Source organism: Rattus rattus, chromosome 1, assembly GCF_011064425.1.
Source record: "Rattus rattus isolate New Zealand chromosome 1, Rrattus_CSIRO_v1, whole genome shotgun sequence".
Taxonomy (NCBI): Eukaryota; Metazoa; Chordata; class Mammalia; order Rodentia; family Muridae; genus Rattus; species Rattus rattus.
In genome coordinates this window covers 191205879-191221386 of record NC_046154.1, presented here as the reverse complement: position 1 = coordinate 191221386, position 15508 = coordinate 191205879, and the positions used below count along the sequence as shown (strand labels likewise).

The 15508-nt window shown below is 37.2% G+C and overlaps 1 pseudogene; it reads right to left on the bottom strand.

Annotated features, from left to right (window-relative positions):
- Positions 1–2027: 2027 nt before the first annotated feature.
- On the bottom strand, positions 2028–3491 carry LOC116890015 (annotated as a pseudogene).
- Positions 3492–15508: the final 12017 nt, after the last annotated feature.

The following is a 15508-nucleotide window of genomic DNA, read 5'->3' as shown; positions in this document are numbered from 1 at the left end:
AGGATGATATTTTCCAGTTCAAACATTTGCCTATGAATTTCTAAAGTCATTGTTTTTGATAGCTGAGTAATATTCCATTTGTGTAGATGTACCACATTTTCTGTATCCATTCCTCTGTTGAAGGGCATCTGGGTTCTTTCCAGCTTCTGACTATTATAAATAAGGCTGCTATGAACATAGTGGAGCATGTGTCTTTTTTTATATGTTCGGGGCATCTTGTGGGTATATGCCCAGAGAGGTATAGCTGGGTCCTCAGGTAGTTCAATGTCAATTTTCTGAGGAACCTCCAGACTGATTTCAGAATGGTTGTACCAGTCTGCAATCCCCCAACAATGGAGGTGTTCCTCTTTCTCCACATCCTCGCCAGCATTTGCTGTCACCTGAGTTTTTGATCTTAGCCATTCTCACTGGTGTGAGGTGAAATCTCAGGGTTGTTTTGATTTTGCATTTCCCTTATGACTAAAGATGTTGAACATTTCTTTAGGTGTTTCTCAGCCCTTCGGCATTCCTCAGCTATGAATTCTTTGTTTAGCTTTGAACCCCATTTTTAATAGGGTTATTTGTCTCCCTGTGATCTAACTTCTTAAGTTCTTTGTATATTTTGGATATAAAACCTCTATCTGTTGTAGGATTGATAAAGATCTTTTCCCAATCTGTTGGTTGCCGTTTTGTCCTAACCACAGTGTCCTTTGCCTTACAGAAGCTTTGAAGTTTTATGAGATCCCATTTGTTGATTCTTGATCTTAGAGCATAAGTCATTGGTGTTTTGTTCAGGAAATTTTTTTCCAGTGCCCATGTGTTCCAGATGCTTCCCTAGTTTTTCTTCTATTAGTTTGAGTGTATCTGGTTTGATGTGGAGGTCCTTGATCCACTTGGACTTAAGCTTTGTACAGGGTGATAAGCATGGATCGATCTGCATTCTTCTACATGTTGACCTCCAGTTGAACCAGCACCATTTGCTGAAAATGCTATCTTTTTTCCATTGGATGGTTTTGGCTCCTTTGTCAAAAATCAAGTGACCATAGGTGTGTGGGTTCATTTCTGGGTCTTCAATTCTATTCCATTGGTCTATCTGTCTGTCTCTGTACCAATACCATGCAGTTTTTATCACTATTGCTCTGTAATACTGCTTGAGTTCAGGGATAGCGATTCCCCCTGAAGTCCTTTTATTGTTGAGGATAGTTTTAGCTATCCTGGGCTTTTTGTTATTCCAGATGAATTTGCAAATTGTTCTGTCTAACTCTATGAAGAATTGGATTGGTATTTTGATGGGGATTGCATTGAATCTGTAGATCGCTTTTGGTAATATGGCCATTTTTTACTATATTAATCCTGCCAATCCATGAGCATGGGAGATCTTTCCATCTTCTGAGATCTTCTTCAATTTCTTTCTTCAGAGTCTTAAAGTTTTTACTTTGAGACATCATAGTACACGTGGAGAAGACATGATCACAGATGGAAACAGCACAGAACCATCAATGTCTGCAGCTAGTGCTAGACCTGGAGTTTTGAGTTTGACATGATACAGGGGCTGGAAGTGAAAGAATAAAAAATGCAGCTAAGAAGTCAGAAGTTTAAAAAAGCCCCAAATACCTCAAATTCCAGACCCTGCCCTCAACCTGTACTAGCTGACCATAAAGTTAGATTAAAATCTTAGAGAATAATCTTGAGAAACAGGAAGCTCCTCCCAGGAACTGATGGACCATAAAGTTTAACAATCTTGAGAAACAGGAAGCTCCTCCTTGTGATTTTTCATTAGTATTCTTGACACTTTCCAATGACACCATCCCTGCCCCCTCGGGTTGTGGTTTCTCCCTTTAAATACCCTTTCTCCCAGCCTTTCGGGGTCGAACTCCACTGCCCCTGCGTGGGATACGAGTCTCGACCCCAGTGCACTGGTTCCTATCAATAAACCTCATGTTTATTACAGCAAGGACGGTCTCACGTGAATTCTTGGGGGGGGAGTCACATCATCCTGAGACTTGAGTGAGGGTCTCCCCGCTCCGGGGGTCTTTCAGAAGAATGGACTAGTATTCCTCTTGTTCCTCACCCTCACCTTCCACAGAGTACACACACCAACCTCCTCATAATCCTTCTCTAGGTCAGCCATGTCATCACTGGCCTCAGTGACCACCCCCTTCCCCATGCCCACACCCACATACCAATGCACAAAGACACACTTTGCACACATGAAATCAAACTTGTGATCTAGGTGAGCCTCCCCTCCCCCACCAGCAATGGCAATGGTGTTACTCAGCATGCACACAGCTCTCTGGCCCTTGGTCAGGTCACCACCAAGTATTACAGTGGGAGGCAGGTAATTAATGCAAACCTGGAAGCCAGTGGGACACGAGTTCACAAACTGAATTCTACGCTTGGTCTTGATGGTAGCAATAGCACTATTGACATCTTTGGGAACCACGTTACCATGGTATAGCAGGCAGCAAGCCATGTATTTACCATGGCAAGGGTCACATTTTACCATCTGGTTAGATGGCTCAAAGGAGGCATTGGTGATCTCTGCTCCAGAGAGCTGGTCATTGGAGGTTTTCTCAGCAGAGATGGCGGGGCATTAAGTGGATAGAGAGAAGTGGATATGAGGGTAGGACACCAGGTTGGTCTGGGATTCTGTCAAAACAACATTCAGGGTCGCCTCAAACATGAGGGAAGCCGCAGTGGAAGATACACTCTTGCTAATGAGGTGGTTAAGGTTAGTGTAGGTTGGACATTCAATGTTAATATTTCTATGACAGATGTCATAGATAGCCTCATTGTCTATCATGAAGACACAATCAGGGTGGTATGAGGGGTGAGGATGAAATTGTAGGGTTCAACCACAGCAGTGAAAACCTGGAGGGCTGGGTAAATGGAAAGTTTCAGCTTGGACTTCTTTCTGTAATTAACAGAGAGAAGCTCCACCAGCAGGGAGGTGAACCCAGAGCCAATTCCTCCACCAAAGCTTTGTAAAACCAAGAAGCCCTGGAGACCTGTGCACTGGTCAGCCAGCTTGCAAATTCTGTCCAAGACAAGGTCAGTGATCTCCTTACCAGTGGTGTAGTGGCCATGGGCATAGATATCTTCCTTGCCTGTGATGAGCTGCTCGGGATGGAAGCTTTGGTGGTAGGTGCCAGTACAAACTTCATCTGGAAAAAGAGAAGTCATCAGCCATTCACCCCCAAGGACACACACAAGCTCACTCACCTTTTTTGGTCTGGAGAGACCTTCTGAGTATGGGACCAAGAAGGAATGCATCAGAGAAGCCTCCAGTCTGCTGACCTATAACTGTGGTTGAGGTCTATGGACACTGCCCAGCACACATGTTTGCCAGCTCCTGTCTCACTGAAGAAGGTGTTGGACTCATTTTCTCCCCCAGTGTTCTTGTCAGTTGGCATCTGGCCATTAGGCTGGATGCCATGTTCCAGGCAATAGAGCTCCCAGCAGGCATTGCCGATCTAGACACCAGTCTGGCCAACATGGATAGAGATGTACTCGTGTATTATAGAAGGCAAGGGTGATAGAAGCACACACTGGGTCCTGGTTACAGTTCTAGACAACTAACATGATGAGGCCAAGAGAACATTTTTCAAGAAAAAATAAGTCTGTGAAAGTATATTGATAGTGCTAAAATGAATACACATTTCATAGTTTTGGTTTATTCAATAAAAGAAATAATAGTAAGACTTGACCAACATGGTTATATCTTCACAGGAGATGTCAAATTTCTCATTTTTCCTGTAGTCATAATTTTAATTAATAAGAACAAAAAGAATCATCAAATATCAGTCACCAACCTTGCATACATTAGCAGAGAGATTCATAGTGCTATTTTTGTTTAATATGAAGGGACACCTAACAGTCTTTACATTTTTAAATATGTTTTTAATTATTCTTTGAGAATCCCATACATGTACAAAAATTTTTTTGACCACATTTACCTCCCACTCTTTCCTCAAACTCTTGCCAGATCCCTTCCTCCATATTGCTCTATCAAATTGATGTCTACTTTCTCTCTTCTCTTATAACCAAATGAATCTAACTACTGCTGTCCACATGTATATAGGAGTGGGGCCAACTACTGGAACATGGTCAACACACTAGGGTCACACCTCTAAGGAAAACTGACTCTTTCTTTCCTAGTAGCCATCAACTAGCACAGCTTCTCCCTATGTATGCTAAACTTTTGACTGGCTTGATACTGTGCAGGTCTCATTCAGACAACCTCAGTCTGTTAGCCAGTGAGTCTAATAGCCCTGTCAAATCCAGAAGATACTGCTTTACTCCTGTCCTACTCAATCTCTTGCTCTTTCAGGCTTTCTGCCCTCTCTTCCAAGATGTTCCCTGAACCTTGGGGTGGTTTGGATGACACACACGGTCCCATCATGGCAAAGAACTCCAAAGAAATTTATTATCTGCCCTTTGACCAATTGTATGTTTCTGTATTAAATGATGTCCAGTGCAAAAAACAAGTTTTTTTTTCAGATAAGATATGAGATCTCTAATATTCTATAAGTATAAAGATACAAAATTAAAAGGCAATCTAATTTGAGTGATTCATAACAAGGTGGATTTTAGGGTAGGTTTTGGTAAAAATGTTTGCTTGACTATGAACTTGGCACTCAGAAAGATGACAGAGAATTGTCAGGAGTTTACAGCTATTCTTGAGAACAGAGATGAGATTGTAAAAATGATGGGATAATTAAATTTGATGAGATTTTAATCCTAAAAGAAAATAAAGGCAAAGGTAGATGATAAGGAATCTTTGGCAACCCTGAGGGCATCTCTAAGTGGGCATTCAGACAATGTGGAGGAGCAATGGATACATCAAGACAGCAGTTAGCACACTAGTGCCAGTGAGGAGTTAGCCTGTTTTCACAAATACGATTTGATTGAATTCTATCTATGCCCTTTGATTATATTTTTTCCTGTAGCAGCTTTTCTTCTGTAACAGGGGGCTTAATACTTGGGACAGGACCATGTCCCCAACAAAATTTTAAAATATTTATTATCTAGACCTTTAAAACTTTTACTGACTCCTGTTATACGGGATTATTTTTGAGGTCTTAGAATGCAAAACTAAAAATTACAACTATCTTTTTAAGGAGAAAACATTGAAATGAATTCTCTACAGTCCTTATTCCTTATTCTTTATAAGGTCTCATGTGATAGTTCTTAGAATATTAAGGAAAATAATGGCAAGATGGAAGATTACTGATATCTGTGACTCACAGACATAAAAACTCAGGTTCCGGTCCAAGAAGAAGACTGATTTAAAATGTACTTAAGTTACTGTAATTATAAAACCTCCACATATGACATTTTATATAACATCAAGTGTTATTTTATCATCTTTAGTATTAAACAATAAATCTTGATATGGATTTTGGGAAACTGCATAAGTGCCTATATTAGAGATGGGTAGATTAAATGGGTGATATATTAGTGAGTCTTCAGTAGGTCATTTTCCTCCTTATTCATCATCTCATCTATTTCTTCTTGGCCAAAAAGGAAATCCCCTTAGCAAATCTACATTGCTGCAAAGGATGGTAAAATGTATAACCCAGCAAAATTAGACATAGATGAAGCTTTTATTTTTACCCCATGTCCAATTTTTCTTTGATTTGTGCCTTTTTTCTCTTCTATATAAGAGAAGTTTAGGAAAGTTTTACCATAAGTCAGGTTAACTTAACATGTGACATGTCCACATGATTGCCACAACGTATTGCTAGTCATAAAACACATCTCATTTTAGAAACGATCAAAGCGTAAATATAATGGTTCCATTACTATATCAAAGTGATTCGAAAATTGTTTCTTGGGGATTTTGTTATTTAGTTCTGATGAAATCTTCAAGCCAGAAGGGACTTCATTGAACTAGATTTGGGTTCAAAGTTATAGTCGTCTATGAAAATACAAAGTAAGTATGGAAATGCCAACTTTGTTAAAGTTAGTTGTCACCCCAACTGCTCAACTCTCTCTCTCTCTCTCTCTCTCTCTCTCTCTCTCTCTCTCTCTCTCTCTCTCTCTCTCTCTGTCTCTCTCTCTCTCTCTTCTCTCTCTCTTCTTTTTCTCTTCTCTTCTCTCTTCTCTCTTCTCTCCTCTCTCCTCTCTCTTTGTCCCTCTTTTTTCCCCTTCCTTCTTCCCTTACTTTTTTTTCTTTCTTCTTTTCTGCCTCTGTCCCCTCCTTGCTTACTTTCCGCCTCTCCCCATCAAGTGTAATGCAGTTATGTAAGGTGAATGTTTAATTGATAACTCTCTGGACACCTACCTTACAGTCCATTTCTCTATCTTTTGATTCAGTTTTCATATGTTTAAACTAAAATTAATAATCCTTTTCTAACAGCTGCTAATGGGTCCAGTCTGCTTACTAATGGGACATACACATTTTCAGTATTAGGACTTTAGCATCTGATCTCCTTGTACTATAGATAGCATGGGTCTTGTGTGTTAACAGTGATTTAGTCTAGTTGCTAGAAGAAAATTACTCTGCAAATGTATTACTATGACTAAATTATCTATAATTATACACTGTTCTTAAAGCTGCTCACCTGAAAAGCATTTAAGATTATTTTCTGTAAATATTATTTAGTGTTAATATTCCTCTTGCTAATAATATCCTATAGGAAGTAGAATATATGAAATCAACTTATCAAATTCTGCTATCTGTAAAATACTCAAAAGAGTTTATGAACTTCTTATAGTTTTTGCATTCTAGGAAAGTAGTACTGGTGCTCACCTTAGCATCTTGTTTTGTAGAACTGATTTAGGTGTACAGACAATTGATACTGCTTTGACAAGACTTCAGAATAATAAATCAGCCATTTCATTCTAGATAGGCAACTCTGAGCTTGACATGAACAAATGAGCCAAGCAGCATACTGAGGAGAAAACATATTATTGTTGTTTATTCTGTATCAATTCTAAAAATATTTTCTGATTAACACTAAATGGGTTAAATAGATGAAAATATGTCATAAAATGTTCTCATATTTTAACAGAAACTGCTTCTAAATCAAGTTCAACAGATAAGAATGGATAGAAAGATTGTTCGGCAATTAATAATGCTAGCCATGTTTCCAGAGAGCCTGGGTTCGAGTCACAGTACCATATCAAAAGATGTTCTAGGTCTATGTGATCCAGCTGGGATACAGGCACACCTTTAATCCCAGGAAAGAGAGCTAAGCAGATCTCTGAATTCAAGGCCAGTGTGGTATAGAACTAGTTTCAGGTTAAGAAAATATAAGCAATGTAAGCAGGAACAAATTACATCACTATATTACAGAGAGATTGAGTTTGAAATTCTAAAGCAGAACTCTTAAAAGAAATACTAACAACATGTTTATGTCCAGCCAAATGCTTAAGAAAACCCAGAAGAAAGGGGAAGCCCTTGATCCTGATAAGACTGAACCTCCAGTGAACGTGATTATTGGGGGTAGGGCAGTAATGGGGGGAGTGTGGGGAGGGGAACACCCATAGAGAAGGGGGGAGGGGTTAGGGGAATGAAAACCGGGAAGGGGAATAACAGTCGAAATGTAAATAAGAAATACTCAAGTTAATAAAGATGGGGAATATATATATATATATATATATATATATATATATATATATATATCTTAAAAAGAAAGAAAACCCAGAAGATAATCATATATCTTTTTAACACATACACATGAGGCTTAGAAGAGAAAAAAGGACAACGAGTTATATTTCTTGCCAGAGAATCTACACAGTCTGTGAATTATAATTTTTAGATCAACCTACCAGGTCTTCCTTGGAACGTAGTATGAACTTTTTCCCTTTTGAAAATTTCTAAAGTGCGAGCAGGAGGGTCTAGAGAAATAGTGCATGTCTAAAAGTGTGAATTGTTCTTTCAAAGAACTAGGATTTGAGTCCCAGCATAAGCTTCAGGACACCTGATGTCCCTGGTCTCCACAGACACCAATACTCATGTGCATTTATCCATTCACAAGCACAAATACAAATACATAATTTAAAAATAATAAAAATTCTATGTAATGAAAAGTAACTTCTCAGTTACCAAGTTTTCTGAAGAAACACTGTTTAAACAGGTTGGAGATTTCAAAAGTTTTGTGTGTGTGTGTGTGTGTGTGTGTGTGTGTGTGTTATATGAGCACGCATGTTCACATAGGCCAGAAGAAGGCATAGACTTATTGGAGCTAGACTTATAGGTACTCATGAGCTGCTTGATATTAGTGCTAATAAGGTAGGAAACGTTCTTAAATGTTGAGTTATTTTTTCAGACTCCTCAGACCCCCATATGATAATATTAGCCAGAAATTGAGTTGTTCTGTTGCCAAGGATCTCAGCTTGGAGAGGGGTTCTAAGGAAGGGTTTTTTTTGGCCATGATGAGACAAAGGACTTGAAGTCAAATCGAGGATTACAAGCTGCTGGCCTGTGTTCCACAGCTTACCCACACTGCTAGCTCTCTCTCTCTCTCTCTCTCTCTCTCTCTCTCTCTCTCTCTCTCTCTCTCTCTCTCTCTCTCTCTCTCTCCTCTCTCTCTCTCCTTCCCTCCCTCCCTCCCTCCCTCTGTCTCTCCTCTCCAATTAGTTTTCTCTGTAGATCTCCAGACAGCTTTCTGCTCCAGACAGCTTCATTTGCAATTTTAAAAAACCTCTCTGGATAGCTCATCTCTTGCAGATCAAAAGCCCAGTCTTTTATTGACGTATCAATTCAGGTTCCCTTTTGATTATCTGATGAATCAGCATCCAATGACCCTAGCCCTTTGATTATTAAGCACAGATAATAGATAGCTGGTAGGACTTTGCCCTGAAATTACCATTTCAATGTGAGATCTTACCCTGCCACCAGTAACTTCCTAAATCTCTTTATCTTGTTCCCTAGTATCTTTCTGACAAACAGGCTCATAATATAGCTACCTCTGTTCCTTTACATCTGTGAAGTTCCTTACACAGTTCATATTACAACCTTCTATTTTGCACAGTTGAGAAATTATATATTTTGGAACTTTTGTTTTGAGAGTTCTTTCCCACAACATCCAGGGCTATTCCTGAAACATTAGACACACCCTTGACTCCTATACTCATGCTGTCTCTGATTATTATGGAATCATTAACCTTGGCAGATAGGACATTCATAGAAGTAGGAGCATAAAAATTCATATTTTTATGATATTATACAAACAAGCCTAATACCCACAGCAACCATCAACACTCATGGAGGCCCATGCCATACTGGCTCTGATCCAGGTTCAGGAATCTCATCATCCTGTCTCTACCATGGCCATGCAAGATTTGGCAGTCTGCCTAACTCTAGAAGTCAATGATAGGAAGATAACACAAAGCTATTGGCTAAGTCAATTAGAATGTCTTACAGGTAATATTTTAAAAATATTCCTAAAGATTAAGTTTTCTTGATTACCACTAACATTAACTTGTAACACACAATGTCTACAAAATTTCTGAATAAAATGGTCTGTCAAACAAGCAAAAAATGTAGCTCGGTCATGACTCTCTTCACATGCCCTCCCTTCTCTTATCAAATTTTCTTATATCCAACTTCTTGACATGTCACCCAAGAATCTGCACATTCTGGCTTCCAATACTATTTTCAATCTTAAAGATTTTTTTTCCCATTCACATTCAATTCTATGTACTCTATGTACTACCTATTTTGATTGACTTCTATCTTGCATACTTCCTCCTAACATTATACTATTGTTTATGCAACATTCTGTTCTCTTCATTCTGTTGAACTGCACTTGGCTTAATCTCACTTACAGCCAAGATCTTAGTTGATTTTTCCCTGGAGAAGAGACTCAGTATCTATCTTTATCCAGATTGCTATGATGAACTTGTTGATTCTATTTACCCATGTAATTGCCAATATCCCTTGATAATCTATATTCTCTATAGAGACTGAAGGCTCTATTGTCTTATATATAGAGGCAGTTTTACAAGTGAAAAATTATTTTGATGATCATTAGCTTTTTCCAGATATGTAAAAAACAATAATCAAATAACAGGAGAGTGAATGAGAGAATCTTCTATCATAATCCTCTTTTTCCTGTATATTGAGGTATTGTAGAATGGTAGAAATGTGGATATAAGTTAGGTAATCCATAACTTTAATTCAATAAATGTTTTTTCTAATAATTATTATGTCACACATCATTAATTTATGTTTTTACATCCCCATTCCAATATTCATGTCATCAATTTAATCATTGGTAATATTATAATAACTATATACATGCTAACAAATTAAATTTTTTGTAAAACTGAACTGATCTCAAAAATTATTGATGTATTTTATGGTTAATGTTACAAAATATTTCCTTGTTTTCTCTACACAGGATTTACATTACAACAAATAATTAGGAGATGCATACTTTGATTAAAACACAAACATGAGTTACATAGTCATACTAATTAAATAAGGATAATATGCTATGGCTGATAAATTATTTTGAATATGACTTTAATTTAAACATACTTTATCCTTTGTTTACACTTTTCATTACAGAGATATAAGGTAAAATCTCACTTTATTATTTGCATAATCTATCTTAAAATAGTGGTTCAATATGATTTTAATTGAAAACTTCTCTTTGGACATCAAAGTACTAAACAGAAAACACCAATCCCTCCCAAAAAAAGGAATGATCAAGATGACAAAGTCTGTACAAATACATGCCATGAAAAACTCTGGTGTGATATTCATGACCTGTATTTTACATCACTCCAAACACTATGGCTTGACTTCAAAGCATGTCACTGTGAATTAAATTCACTGAACTGGCAATCAAACTCGCATAAGCTAAATTTTAATGAATGCCTTAATTTCCATAATATTAAAAACACATTTTGAACATAACTCACTTATATTTTTTTAATTGTTTTCTCCCCACCCCCATCCCCTTTCCCTTCCCTTTCCTTCCCTGCCTCCCACCTTGTGGTTGCTTTCTTCTCCCTCCCAAGTGGGACTGAGGCATCCTCACTTAACCCTTCAGCTTGTTGACTGAACTTTTTGAGTTCTATGGACTGTATTTTGGGTATTATGTACTTTTGGGGGGGTCTAATATCCACTTATTAGTGAGAACATACCGTGTCTGTCTATTTGGGTCTGAGTTACCTCACTTAGGATGATATTATCTAGATCCATCTATTTGCCTGCAAAACTCAGGATATCCTTGTTCATAATAGCTGAGTGATATTCCATTGTGTAAATGAACCACATTTTCTCTATCCATTCTTCTGTCTTGGGACACCTGGGTTGTTTCCAGCTTCTGGCTATCAAAATTAAGGCCCGCTATAAACATAGTGGAAGAGGTGACCGTGTGGCATGGTGAGGTATATTCCCAAGAGTGGTATTGCTGTGTCTTTACGTAGGTCGATTTCCAATTTTCTGAGAAACCTCCAAATTTCCAGAGTGGTTATACCACTTTGCAATCCTACCAGCAATGGAGGAGTGTTTTGTTTTTTCCATATCTTCACCAACATGTCTTCTCACCTGAGGTTTTGATCTTAGCAGTCTGACTGATGTAAGGTGTTGTTTTGATTTGCATTTCTCTGATCACTAAGAACTTTGAACATTCCTTTAGGTGCTTCTCAGACATTCTGTTGTGAATTCTCAATTTAGTTTTATACCCCATTTTTAATTAGGTTGTTTGGATTTTTTGATGGTTAGTTTCTTGAGTTCTTTATATATTTTGGATATTAGCCCTCTATTGGATGTGGGGTTAGTGAAGGTTTTTTCCCCAATCTGTAGGTTGCCGATTTGTCTTATTGACTATGACCTTTGCCTTACAGACGCTTTCCAGTTTCATGAGGCCCCACTTATCAATACCTGATCTTACAGCATGAACCATTGCAGTTCTGTTTGGGGTATTTGCCCCATGCCACTGAGTTCAAGGTTTTTTCCCACTTTCTCTTCTATTAGATTCGGTGTATCTGGTTTTATGTTGAGATCCTTGATTCACTTGGACTTGAACTTTGTGCATGGTGACAAATATGGGTCTATTTTCACTTTTCTACATACAGACATCCAGTTAGACTAGCACCATTTATTAAAGATGCTTTCCTTTTTCATAGCATATTTTTAACTTCTCTGTTGAAGATTAAATACACATAAGTGTGTGGTTTTATTTCTGGGTCTTCAATTCTATTACACTGATCAACCTGTCTGTCTCTGTACCAATACCATGAATTTTTTTATCATTATTGCTCTGTAAGTAGAGCTTGAGGTCAGAGATGGTGATTCCCTCAGACTTTCTTTTCTTGTTAAGAATTATTTTCACTATTCTGTTTTGTTTTCCTTTCAAGATGAATTTGAGAAGTGCTCTTTCCATGTCTTTGAAGAATTGTGTTGGGATTTTAATGTTGATTGCATTGAATCTGTAGATTGCATTTCGTAGGATAGCCATTTTTATTATGTTAATTCTGCCAATCTGTGAGCATGGGAGATCTCTCCATTTTCTGAGATCTTCAATTTCTTTCTTGAGAGACTTGATGTTCTTATACAGATTTTTCACTTGTTTGGTTAGAGTTATGCCAAGACATCCTAATTAACTGTGGCTATTGTGAAGGGAGTTGTTTCTCTAATTTCTTTCTCAGCCTGTTTATCATGTATAAAGGAAGACTATTGATTCATTTGAGTTAATTTTATACCTGGTCACTTTGCTGAAGTTGTTTATCAGCTGGGGTAGTTCTCTGGTAAAACTTTTGGGGTTACTTATGCATACTATCATATCATCTGAAAATAATGATACCTTTAATTCTTCTTTGCCAATTAGTATCTTTTTGTTGTCTTTTTATTTTAGCTATTTCTTAGAGTACTATATTGAATAAATATGGAGAGAGTGGACATCAGCTTGTCAGTTTTAGTGGAATTGCTTCAAGTATCTCTCCATTTAATTCAATATTGGCTGTTGGTTTACAGTAAATGGCTTTTTATTATGTTTAGGTATTGGCTTTGAATTCCTGATCTCTCTAATACTTTTAACATGAAGGGATGTTATATTTTGTCAAATGCTTTTTCTGCATCTAAGGACATTATTATGTGACTTTTTTCTTTGAGTTTGCTTATGTGGTGGATTACATTAATGGATTTTTGTATATTGAACTAACCTTGCATCCCTGGGATGAAACCTACTTGATAGTAGTAAATGATGGTTTTGTTGTGTTCTTGGATATGGTTTGTAAGAATTTTATTGAGTATTTTAGCATCGATATTCATAAGCAAGATTGGTCTGAAGTTCTCCTTTTTAGTAGGGTCCTTGTGTGTTTTAGCTATCAGTGTGATTGTGGCTTCATAGAATGAATTAGGCAGTGTTCCTTCTGTTTCTATTTTATTGAATAGCTTGAAGAATATCAGTTTCAATCTTCTTTGAAAGTCTGGTAGAATTCTGAAGTAAATCCATGTGGCCCTGGGCATTTTTTGGTTGAGAGGTTTTTAGTGGCTTCTTCTATTTCCTTATGGGATAGGGACCTGTTTAGATAGTTTACCTGCTCTTGATTTAACTTTGGTATGTGGTATCTATCTAAAAAACCATCTACATTTTCCAGTTTTGTTGAGTATAGGCTTGTAACAGGACCTGATAATTTTTTTGAATTTCCTCTGTTTCTGTTGTTATGTCTCCCTTTCATTTCTGATTTTTTTTTAAAATTTGGATACTGCCTCTGGGCCATACTTTAGTTTGGCTAGGTATTTACCTAACTTGCTGATTCTCTCAAAGAATCAGCTTTTAGTTTTGCCGATTCTTTGTATTGGTCTCTTTGCTTCTATTTGGTTGATTTTAGCCCTGGGTTCGACTATTTCCTGCTTTCTACTCCTCTTGTGTGGGTTGGCTTCTTTGTTCTAGATTTCTCATGTAGGCTGTTAAGTTGCTAGTGTTAGGTCTCTCCAGTTTCTTTACCAGTGCATTTTAGTGCTATGAATTTTCCTCTTAGCACTGCTTTCACTGTGTCCCATGAGTTTGAGCATGATGAGTCAACATTTTCATTAAATTCTAGGAAGTCTTTAACGTCTTTCTTTCTTTCATCCCTGACCAATTTATCTTTGAGTAGAGAGTTGTTAAGTTTCAAATGGTATATGAGATTTTTGTTCTTTTACTATAATTGAAAAACAGCTTTAAGCCATGAAAGTCTGATAGTATGCATGGGTTTATTTCAATCTTCTTGTACAGGTTGAGGGTTGTTTTGTGATCAATTATATGGTTGATTTTGGAGAAGGTACCATAAGGTGCTGAAAAAAATGTGCATCTTTTGTTTTAGGATGAAATGTTCTGTAGATACATGTTAAATCCATTTGATTTATAACCTCTATTAGTATCACTATGCCACTGTTTAGTTTCTGTTTCAATAACCTGTCCATTGGTGAGAGGAGGGTGTTGAAGTCTCCCACTATTATTGCATGGGATTCAATGTGTGTTTTGAGCTTTAGTAAAGTTTCTTTTATGAATGTGGATGCCCTTGCATTTGGGGCATAGATGTTCAGAATTGGGACTTTCTCTTGGTGAATTTTCCCTTTGATGAATATGACGTGTCTTTCCTTCCTCAACACACTTGAAACCTTTTGGTTGAAAGTCTATTTTATTTGATATTAGAATGGCACCTCCAGCTTGTTTCTTGGGAACATTTGCTTAGAAGAACCTTTTCCATCATTTAACTCTGAGATAATATCTGTCTTTGTTATTGAGGTGTGTTTCTAGTCTGCAGGAAAATGTTGGTTCTCTTTTGCATACCAATCTGTTAGCTTATGTCTTTTTATAGGAGAGTTGAGTCCGTTAATATTTAAAGATATTAAAGAGAGCTGACTGTTGGTTCCTGTTGTATTTGTTTGGTAGGTAGCTTTATATACCTGTGCTTCTCTCCTTTTGATTTTCTTGTGAGATGCTTAATATCTTTCGTTATAGGTATCGTCCTTGTATTTGAGTTTTCCTTCTAAAATTCTCCATAGAGTTGGATTGGTAGATAGATACTGTTTGAATTTGGTTTTGTCTAGAATATCTTGTTTTTTCCATGTATTTTAATTGAGTGTTTTGTTGGATATACTAGTCTTGGCTGGCATTTTGTTCTCTTAGAGTCTGCATGACCTATGACCAGGCTCTTCAGACTTTCATATTCTCTGTTAAAAAGTCTGGTATAATTCTGATAGGTCTGCCTTTGCATGTTACTTGGCTCTTTCCCCTTGCAGCTTTTAATATTCTTTCTTTGGTCTGTGCATTTAGTATTTTGATTATTATGTGACAAGAGGATTTTCTTTTCTGGTCCCATTTGTTTTGTATTCTATAGGCTTCTTGTACCTTTGTGGCCATCTCTTTCTTTAGGTTGGGAAAGTTTTCTTCTTTGATTTTGTTGAAGATCTTTTCAGTTCCTTTGAGCTTGTAATCTTCTATCTACTTTATTACAATTATTCTTAGATTTGGTCTTTTCATTGTATTCCTGGATACAATTGAATTTCCTGGATATTGTGGGTTAGGAGTTTTTTTATGTTTTGAATTTTCTTTGACCATTGTATCAATCTCTTCTA